General features: G+C 39.7%; 1 long non-coding RNA gene across 1 annotated transcript; it reads right to left on the bottom strand.

Moving 5' to 3' along the window:
• Positions 1–6,573: 6,573 nt before the first annotated feature.
• Positions 6,574–11,252, bottom strand: LOC133765469 (uncharacterized). Its single transcript, XR_009866593.1, has 3 exons — positions 11,214–11,252; positions 8,779–8,816; positions 6,574–6,680 (listed from the first exon to the last, which is right to left on the bottom strand). It is a non-coding gene; the product is annotated as an uncharacterized LOC133765469 (long non-coding RNA).

Genomic DNA, 11,252 nt, shown 5'->3' with positions numbered 1-11,252 from the left:
TGTTAAGTCCCTACATTTTGCTGTCATGCCAATAGTATGATGCCATTCGAAGGCTGCCTGGGGTTTCTTTTGCTCAGGCAGACTGGGAAGTGACTGTCAGGAAGAAGTGTGTTAGATTCATAAACCCTTGGAAGGAGGATGCAGGCAAATCACTGAGGTCCAGGAACAGCCTGGAGGGAGAATGAGTGGGGAAACTTGGGTAGGATTGGGAAGTGTAACTGCAGCAGACCCACTGGGCACAGGGCCTGTCCTCAGTGACTAGTCATCTTTCTCTGGGGCGATTAGCAAGGGAGACAGTGACCTGAAGGGGGAATGCCTGAGGTTAAAATGGTGGCTGGGGCTGTGGACCTTGGCCTTGAAGTGCTGTCAATGACATTGTGGTATCTCATTCTTCATGCAGAATGAAACTCTTTCCTACCTTTCTGAACTCACTGCTTTATTGTGGTGGACTGAGACACTAAGTCAAAGCAGCTGAAAACCATGAAAGCTAAAGGCGAAATCCAGAGAGACTTTGTAAAAGTTCCCTCTGCAGAAGAGCCTGGAATGACAGAATACTAATCACATGTAATAGGTAAGTGACGGTCAAAATACTTAAAATATGCTGAAACACGTGAGATGCAGTGAAAGTACCTGAAGTTTATCAATCATTCTAAATACATACATCAAACATAAATGAGGCTGGTGGTATGGCATACTGGGTAAAGCCACTGTCTGCAAAGCTGGTATTCCATTTGGGTGCTCCACTTTTGACCCAGTTCCCTACTAGTGAGTGGCCTGGGAAAGCAGAAGATGGCCCAAGTGTTTAGGTCCCTGTTGCCCACATGGGAGACCCAGGTGAAGTTTCTGGCTCTTGGCTCCTGCCTGGCCAAACCCTGACTATTGCAGCCATCTGGGGAGAGAACGGTGGAGGGAAAATATCTCCCCCCTGCCCCACCCCTGAAGCTCTGACTTTCAAGTAAATAAATAAATCTTTAAAAAATGTTGATGTGTTAACCACTTAGTACAGGAAGCTGAACTCAATGGACATTAAAACATTAAAGCAAAAAACTACAAAAGCGGAATGCAAATAACCCATACAAAAAAAGGAATGGAGTTGATTTTGAAAAGTTCATTCCCTTGGAAGCTAATAAACTGTTCCTTTGAAACCTAAAACCCCTAGGAATTTGGGCTCAGATGGATAGGTAGGTGTGAGAAGAATGCACTACTCGTAGCATGGAACACTACTATACATCAAAACCGCCGAGTTCACCAAGATCACATGTCAATATGGAGAACTCACATACATATATGTCATAGAAAAGGCCAGCACTGCTGAATGATAGAAATTCCTCTATTCACTTGTTTAGTAAGTAATGAATAACTTTTTATACATTGATTCAGGAAGTCTTCCATCAGCACATGGGAATCATGTATGATGAGAGACCTGAATGTTTTCAAAAAATGTCTACCAAACTAAACATAATTTTACAAGATTTATTTTATTTGCTTGAAAAGCAGAGTGATGGAGGAAGAGACAACAAAAGAGATCTTCAACCTGCTGTATCACTCCTTAAATGGCCACCATGGTTGGAGCTGGATAAGGCCAAAGCCAAGACCCTGAAACTCCTTCCAGTTCCCCCACAATAGATTACAAGGTCCCGAATACTTGGGTCATCTTCTGTTTTCCAGGTGTACAAGGAGGTAGCTGGACCAGAAGCAGAGCATCTGGGATTCAAAGGTGTGCTGCCATATTGTATGCTGGCATCTCAAGCGGCAGCTTAACCCACTGAGCCACAACACTGGACCTAACAGACTCTTCTTTTAATTCCATTTTCCATGCATGTTCAAAAAATGTCTCTCTTTGTCTGAAAGGCAGAGTTAGAGAGAGGGAGAGTCAGAGAGATCTTCCATCTTCTGATTCACACCCCAAATGACAGCAACAGCCAGGGCTGGGCCAGGACAAAGCCAGGAGCTTCATTGGGGTCTCCCACCCATGTGGCAGGGGCCAAGTAGTTTGGTCATCCACTGCTGCTTTCCCAGGTGTAGCAGCAGGGAGCTGGATCAGAAGTGGAGCAGCTGGGATAGGAATCTGTGCCCGTTAGGGATGTCAGCCTCACCGATGACAGCCTAACCTGCTGCAGCACAATGCTGGGCCCTCCCATGCATTTTTGTACACACAATTTTGTACATAAATACATGCATTAGCTCCATGTCACATATACATGCAAAAGAATTTTGTATTTATTACCTATAATATTTTATTTGATAAAAATAAACTGAAGCATATAGCACAGTGTTAATATTTTTAAATCTTCCTTTTAAATAGTGGTCATATGCCTGAGGTCTCATATTACTGTACTTCGTTCTCTTTCTTCCCTCCACAGAAGCAACCATTTTCCAAAGTCATTGCTATTTTTTCTCAACTAGTTTTATACCTTTACCATTCATGTAAGATATTCATAATCTCATTTTCCATGTTGAAAATTAAAAATCTTACAGTTTTCTAGTAGCATTTTTATTTAACTGAATTGTACAAGGAATGCTTTCATTCTTTCAAAGGCCTCAGCCAACCAAACTAAGAATTGACACTGTGGCCTAAAGCTAAGGCAAAATCATTTCTTCCTACCATCACCCGGGCTGCAGACAAGTAAAACACAAAACACAAAATAGAAAAGAGGGTCACTATCTACTACAGATCTTCAGAATACTGGCTCATTTGCCAAGCATGGAAGGAGCTGAAGAAAAATATCCAAGACATTGCCCACTGCTTTGTAAAGACGTTGTATTTTCACTAATATATCATCCATTCCACAAATTCTAACACATTGCTTTTGTGGATATGAAGTGAATGAATGTGTTTGTGTAAATACAAGGGTACTTCAAAAAGCTCTTGGAAATGAATTCCTTGGGGCAAATAATTTTGAAATCCATGCACAGTTTTGTTTTTGTTTTTTTTAAGATATATGCTCATGAGTAAACCTTGTATACATGGATTCATGTATACATGTATACTGGTAGCATGGGTATGTTTTCTTTCCGGAATAACATAATTCATCCCAAGGGCCTTTATTTTGTTGATGGAAATGTTTAATCTTATCACATCACTAAGCATAGACTGCTGATTATACTATCTTTCTCACAGCTACCGTAAAGATGATAAACTGAAAACCTCATTGCCTTCTAGTCATTGTAAGTCAGTTCAAGAGTTGTGCCCTTTTACAGTTGTTCAGGCCCTATGATCTTTCTCCAAACTGAAGATGTAAGTTACTTTCCTCAAGTCTCTATTGTGTGAGCACTGAGAGAAAACTATTAACTATTTCCCTATAGCAAGAATCGTGCCCATGAGTTGCAATTGACAAATTCCTTGAATCTCAGATTTTCTTTACCTCCTTTTGTGTCCCTTCTTTTGCAACTGGAAGGATTGACTTTAGGGTATTTCTTTCCTGATTCAAAACCTAGATGCATTGTGAAGGCATATATTTTTGTCCCTTTTATACAGCAATTGTTGATGTCTCAAAGATTTTTCACACAACCATGCCATCATCTCTAATGAGAAGAGATCCCATTAGTATCCTCCACTTTAGCATCATGAATGGAAATGCTTCATGTATTTCAGAACTTCAAAATAATGCTGCAATTAATCTAAAACATCATGCATCAAGAGGATGTCTTACTGCTACCCTCTGAAATCCCATATGTGCTCTTTTATCTCTCCAATTTGCAAATGTAAAGATATTACCAACACATATGAAATCCTTTTATTCCAAGAAATATGCACATCTTCATTCCCCCATAGATAGTTCTCGCTCAGCATCTGTGGGGAATTGATTCCATGATCCCAAAAGATAACAAAATCCATAGATGCCCCTACCCCAATATCAAGTAGAACTGTATTTGCATATAATTTATGCCACCCTCAAATATCCTTTTAAGTGACCTCTACATCTCCTACACTACCTCCTACAAATTAAATGTTCTGTAAGGAATGGAACTTATACTTCAGAGAATAATGATAATGAGAAACTTTGCATCTTATATTTTCTTTCTGGATTTGGCTGAAACCACAGGATATGAAGAGCTGCCTGTACATTTTAGTGGGCATTAAGCAGACTATAACTACCACAAAACATGATCATTTACCACAGAATTTAAAATTTTCCAGAGAATACTGAAAGCACCAGTGTAATTCCTGGTAGTGGAGAAAATATAGGAGCCAAGGCCTAGTGGGTCCAAGTGTTTATCTAAAATAGGGAATAATCAGATGGAGCTGCAATATAGGAAAACTTTATGAAATTTGTGTAAGAAAAGATTTCCAGTCTCCTCCCCCGGTATATGGCTATGTAGCGATCAAAGGAAGTTGAGAAATACACAGTTGTCTTCTGGCCCCTGAGTGACTCAGTGAGACCAGAAGAACTACCCAACTGAGCTGGGCCTCCCTCAAAGCCATAATCATGTACAAATGACTATCGAAGCCAAGAAGTCATGGCGTAATTCTTTAGGTGAACAAAGATAGAAGTGGACAGATCACTGGGTATGTCTTCTATATACTAAGCAAAGTAATGAGCTCTGCGTGTGAGAAAAAGATTTCACATCATTCACTGGATTTACAGATTCACTGATATGGGCCATCAGTAGAATATGTTTAAAACAATAGAGATTTACAACGAGAGACCGGAGCCTGGATCAAGGTGCAGCTATTTTAGAGTAGGCCTCCATCTTGTAACTCAGGCCTGAACCCTAAGCCAAAAGCTCCTGAAAAGAGGACAATAAACTTCCCTTGCGATAAACTCCCCTAGCAACAGCCAATCAGCAGATAGCAGGGAAATACCTAAAGTTCCAGGTGTCTTTTCAGGCAGTTAAGGTGCTTGATAACATCCCGAAACCCTGCAGTTTGCCACATACACCCTAGCAGCTCAGGCCCTATACTTTAGCCAATCATTTTAAAAAGCATCAACCCCAAAGCCAACTTACCACCTTTACTAGGTCCATTCCCGCTGCTGGATGCACTAAATCAGAGAGAGAATTTATGGTGATTTAAGAATATTTCAGATGATTTTGCTTACAAAATTGTTGATGTAGTTCAGATGGTCTTAAAATTTCCCTTGAGTTCTGGAATGTGATTTGTATATTGAAGGTTTATGAGCATCATTCAAAGGACTGTGTTACTGAATTTTTCTTAAGTGACTTCTCATTGATGAAAATATGATAGGAATTAAAATCTAGAAGACATATATGGAAAGATGCTATGATTCACGTTTTGCTCTGGACATAGTATAATGCCAAATTTTCCTACATAACAAATTAGTGGAGTTTGATCATGGCATTCTACAGTCAGGTAACTGAGCTTACTCTTTTTTTAAAAGTGAGTGGGAACTGAGAATCACTTATTTTCTTTATGCCTTCAAGTTATAATATTTAATTATTAATGTATGATTTTCTGAAGATTCTTATAAAAGTAATATATGGTATAATGAACATCATCTTCAGGATATCCAGAATATTGAAAATAGTTATTTGTCCAGGAGGCATCAACCATTTCATAAATGGTATAAAAACATAAATGTCAAAATAGGAAAAAAATTTAAAATTACAAAACAAAAAATAAAAAGATAAAAAAAGAACAAAAGCCCCTCAAAATGAAAAATGAGAACATAAAACTCAAAAAAACATAGGGACTGGCACTGTGACGCAATGGGTTAGCACCCTGGCCTGAAGTGCCAGCATCCCAAATGGGCACCAGTTCAAGACCTGGCTGCTCCACTTTTGATCTGGCTCTCCACTATGGCCTGGGAAAGCAGTAGAAGATGGCCCAAGTGCTTGGGCCCCTGCACCTGCGTGGGAGACACAGGAAAAGCTCCTGGCTCCTGGCTTCAGATCAGCACAGCTCCGGCCATTGCAGCCAATTGGGGAGCAAACCACCAGATGGAAGAACTCTCTCTCTGCTTCCCCTCTCTTTGTGTAACTCTGACTTTCAAGTAAATAAATAAATCTTTACAAACCTCAAAAAAATAAAGGTAGAATTAAAATGTGATTTAGTATGGACACAATTTTAAATCCATTCAAAGGATTTTATGGTATGCATCTTCATCAAATTTTAATGAGATTTTAGAATATGAGCTTTCATGAACTTTCTGTGACTTCATGATGAAAAAATGTATGAAAATGCTACCATGAAGAAAATTATGTGTGGGTTTAAATTTTTTGTGCCAGTATCAGCTCATATTTCATTCTGTTTTTATATATTTCACTGTATCCTTAAATACTGATTTTATAGTAACTGTTGCATGTCCCTTTGAACAATGGAATTGGAAATTAAAGACTGAAATGGGTTGAGCTGAAATTTTGGAATCAGATCATTATATATTCCTTTTTGAATAAGATTGCGAAGTGTGAAGTGTACAACATGATTTCCGCACAGTCAGAAAACATGACTCCTTTGAAGTCAGTTACGAGCCAATTTGTTTATTTCTGGACAGAAAGAAATATCTGTCAATTTTTTTTCTAAAAACACTCTTAGCTGCACGTTAGAGTGTAGGAAAATTAGTGATGTTCAGCTGTGAATGTGCTACCATTGAATGAAGCAAAATGATACATTTCAGAGAGTTGGGCGGCCCCCTACTAGATGTGAGTTTTGCAGCTCTGCTTTATAGGGTCGATTACTGTTGTTCCAAAGCACCAGATATGAAGAGATGGTTCCATTTCTGTTGAAATAAAAAGTGAAATAATATTCTCAGATTCTGGAGATATCCTAATTCCTGATTAAAGAACTGCCCCTAAAGATTTCACCTAAGACATGAGGTAAACATCATTAAACCAAGAAAAGACACACACGAGAAGGAACTGATAATACATGTCTCCAGGTTATGAACCAAACTTCACCCTGTAAAAAAATTGCCTTTTCCCAATAATAACCTAGGTTTGCAGAGTGCTTGCTGGTACTACTGTGGAGAAGTTAAGAGGAAGCCCTAAGAAATCATGCCAATGGAGCTCTTGAGTAACTGAGTGGACAGAGGACACAGCTGTGCCCTGGAATCCTCTTCCAATGCAGGATTCCAGTCAATTGCCATACTTGACATGGGGTCAGATTCCAGGAGTGGCATTATTTATTTCACTGAAGATAAAACCTAAGTTTTCTTAGGACATATTCATAAAGTAAACTCAGTATGAGAGAGAGAGTGGCAAAAAAAGTACTTTAAAGCCAAGTGTCACACACTCATAAAGGAGTATTTTCATGAGGTTTCTGAGACTTCATGCAGACAATTTAAGGAAAATATGTGTTAGGAAAAACCATAGATATTATACTTTCTGAACCCAACAAATCCCTACTCTTCATTTTTAGAAGATTCACCTTTATCTTTGAATGCTCTTTGTGTACAAAGCATTGGAATTAACCCCTGATAATGCAAAAGAATAAGGGCAGGTAAACTGAAAGGACCTGGTAGCTTGGAAAGTGTCCATTGGCCGGCGCCGTGGCTCAATAGGCTAATCCTCGGCCCTGTGGCGCCGGCACACCGGGTTCTAGTCCCTGTCGGGGCACCAGATTCTGGCCCAGTTGCCCTCTTCCAGGCCTGCTCTCTGCTATGCCCCGCGAGTGCAGTGGAGGATGGTCCAAGTGCTTAGGCCCTGCACCTGCATGGGAGACCAGGAGAAGCACCTGGCTCCTGGCTTCGGATCAGCGCAATGTGCCGGCTGTGGTGGCCATTGGAGGGTAAATGGCAAAAGGAAGACCTTTCTCTCTGTCTCTCTCTCTCACTGTCCACTCTGCCTGTCAAAAAAAAAAAAAGAAAAAGAAAGTGTCCATTCAGTGTGCAACTGTGAACAAACATGGAACCACTTGATGCAAAATGGTTGTCTTGTTGTAGGTGCCTCTTGGGCAATTCTCTACACAGGAATTCCATCCATTCTTGGACAGAAACTGAATGTGTCAAGCAAAAATAGAAAACTTGTGCAAGCAGTGCTTACTGTGAGGTTAAATGAAGTGCATGGGGAAAAAAATCCTAAGGAGTCATGGTAACTGTGCTCTTCTGTAACTCAGAAGTCAGAGGACAGTGCACTGGGTGGGCCCATACCAAGCTCAGGCTTGGCATCCTCTCCTGCTGGAGAATTCGCTCAGTCATTATACTGGACACTGGTCTGGTCTGCAGTAGCAGGGTAATTTGTTCTGCTGAAGAAACACCAGGGAGCAGGAAAAATAATGTTAGGTGAGAGCATGATACACTCATGGTGTGGAGTTCAGGAGGTTTCTGAGACAGCTTAGAGATAAGCTTATGAAAAGATACCATTGATGAGCAAATTGACACCTAGAGTAATTGTTCTTTTGGACCAAAACAACTTCCTGTTGTACCTTGATTCTTATATTTTAGTTTTTGTCTTTGAATACCAAATTGTGTTGCAGCATTAGAACTACATTTAATGAAGGATAAGAAAAAAATGAAACAAACTTGTAGCTTGGAAAATGTGAATTCAGTGTTGTGCTTCAAACAAGTGTGAGGAAAACATGAAGACTATGTAGTCTTAGTTTATGGGCCTCATGGGCAATTCTCTACCAAGGAACTTCACCCACCAGGGGAAGAAACTGAAGATATTTCAAGCAAAGTTTAAAACAAACATTTTGAAATAGTAGTCCTTAGTCTTACGTTAAGTAAAATACAGAGAAAAGAAAAGAAAATCTTAAGGAGAAGAGATCCTAACTCAGCTTTCCAGCCACTTGGAATGCAGAGGACAGAGGACATAGGTGGGCCCATCTAGGCTCAGGCGTGGCATCCTGTGCCATTTCGAGATTTTGGCCATTCACCCTACCTGGTATTGTGTCAACAGCAGCGGTAGCATTACAGCACCTGCAGAATGACAAACAAAAGTTGTCAAGATATTTCAGACAACAGACCCATCTCAACATCTGATGGCAGCAAAATAAATTTGAAATCCAAGAAAATTGGCTCCTATTGTGGACTTGAATGAGTTTTCTGATACATCATTAAAATCAGTTTCTTAAAATATGGATAATGAAAAAGCCCATAGTTTAACAATTTTAGAACAAAATTCTTGTTTAAATTCATTCTTAGGTTTTTTTTTCCCCTTTTATCCTTGACTATTATTTGTATCTTAACAATCACAACTACTCTTTCAGAAGACAAAAAGATTTATGATAAAAATCAAAGGTCTGGTAACTTGGAAAGTGCCCATTTGGTGTTTCTCTAGGAGTCAAGGATAGAATAGGAGGAATAAAAAAATGGAGTAGATGAGGTGAATTGCTCCACGGGAAATTCCCTGGCAAGGAACTCCATGCTTCCTGCACAGGATCTGAAGAGTCCAAGCCAAGTTAGAAAACTTCTACAAACATTTCTGCACAATAGTTCTTAGTGTAAAGTTAAAAGATTTGTCCAGAAAGATAAAATACTGGTGCTTTGGCACAGTAGGTTAATCCTCCACCTGCAGTGCCAGCATCTCATATAGGTACCGGTTCTAGTCGCAGTTGCTTCTCTTCTGGTCCAGCTCTCCACCATGGCCTGGGAAAGCAGTAGAAGTTGGCCCAAGTGCTCCAGCCCCTGCACCCATGTGGAAGGCCTGGAAGAAGCTCTTGTCTGCTGTCTTTGGACCGGTGCAACTCTGGCTATTGTGGTCATTTGGGGAGTGAACCAGCAGATGGAAGACCTTTCTCTGTCTCTCTCTCACTGTCTGTAATTCTACCTCGCAAATAAATAAATTTTAAAAATCTTTAAAAGAAATAGAGAAAACCCTAAGGAATCAGGCCAGCTATACTCATAATAAGTAAGAAAAAGAGGAGAGAAAACATCAGTAGGCCCACTGCAAGGTTAGGCCTGGTATCCTCTCCCCGTGGAAGATTTTTGTCAGTCACCATATTTGACACCGAATGGGATTCCCCTGGAGTGTCATTCATTCCATTGCAGAAAAAACTAAAGCTGTCTTAAAATATTTTCATAAGACAGACTCATCTCAGTATCAGATAGTAATAACAAACTACTTTAAATACCAGCATCCTACACTTACAATGGGGATTTTCATGAGGTTTCTGAGACTTCATGTAGAAAGGCTAAGGAAAATATATGTTCTGGATTCATTTTTAGGTGTCTTATTTTTACCTTTGAACACTATTTGTGTAGAAAGCACTGAAATTACCCTGCATTATGGCAAAGGCATAAGGAGATACTGATACTATCTGGTAACATGAAAAGTGTCCATGCAGCGTGCAACTTTGAGACAACAATAGAATAACAATGCAAAACACTTTTCTGATTTTAGGTGCCTCTTGGGCAATTCTCTACCCAGGAATTCCGTCCATTCTTCATGCACAGAAACTGAAGATGTCAAACAACATTAGAAAACATGTGCAAGCATTCTAGAAAGCTTAGTTCATACTGTGAGGTGAAATGAAGTTTATCGGGAAAAAATATCCTAAGGAATCATGTCAACTGTGCTCTCCAGTAACTCAGAAGACAGAGTACAGTAGACACGGGTGGTCCCATAGAAGGTCAGACTTCTCATCTTCTACCACTGGAGGATTTTGGTCAGTGAATATACATGACACTGTTCTGGTTTGGAGTGGTGGGAGAAATTTCTTATGTTGAAGAAAAACCAGGGGTTGTCTTAGTATATTTGAAGACAACATATTCATTTCAACATGGAGCAACAGTAAAAGAAAAAATATACTGAAACATAATGCACCCATGATGTGGACTTCATGAGACTTCTAAGAGGTAAGTTTATGTAAATACAATGGATGAGAACTTGATGCACAGGTTTAACAATTTGGGGGAGCAAAACAAGTCCTAATGCTAACTTCCTTCTTACATTGTTTAATTTTTGTCTTTGAATACATTGTGTACTGACCGCTACACTACCCCTTGGTAAAGCCAAAGGAAAAGGATGGAAAAAAATGAAAGAAACTGGCAAGTTGGAAAATTCCCACTCAGTGTACTCCAGCAAACAAATGATAGAAAAACATGAAGCAAAACACTAGTCTTAGTTTAGATACCTCAATGACAATTCTCTACTAAAGTACTCCTTCCTGTGAGGAAACTAAGGTTTTCAAGCAAAGTGAGAAAACTCAAACAGATATTTTTGAAAAGTAGCCCCTAGTGTTAGGTTAAAGGAAGTGCATAGAAATGAAGAAAAATACTAAGGACTGACACTAACTCAGCTCTTTAGTAACTCAGAATGCAGAGGACAGAAGGCTTCAGCTGCCATTGCAAAATGTTTTTACTCGGTCATCATACCTTACACTGGTGCACACTCCAGGGTAGCATTAAATCACC

Source organism: Lepus europaeus, chromosome 8, assembly GCF_033115175.1.
Source record: "Lepus europaeus isolate LE1 chromosome 8, mLepTim1.pri, whole genome shotgun sequence".
NCBI classification, from domain to species: Eukaryota; Metazoa; Chordata; class Mammalia; order Lagomorpha; family Leporidae; genus Lepus; species Lepus europaeus.
The sequence above is the reverse complement of the archived record's forward strand: the minus strand, read 5'-3'. Positions and strand labels throughout refer to the sequence as shown.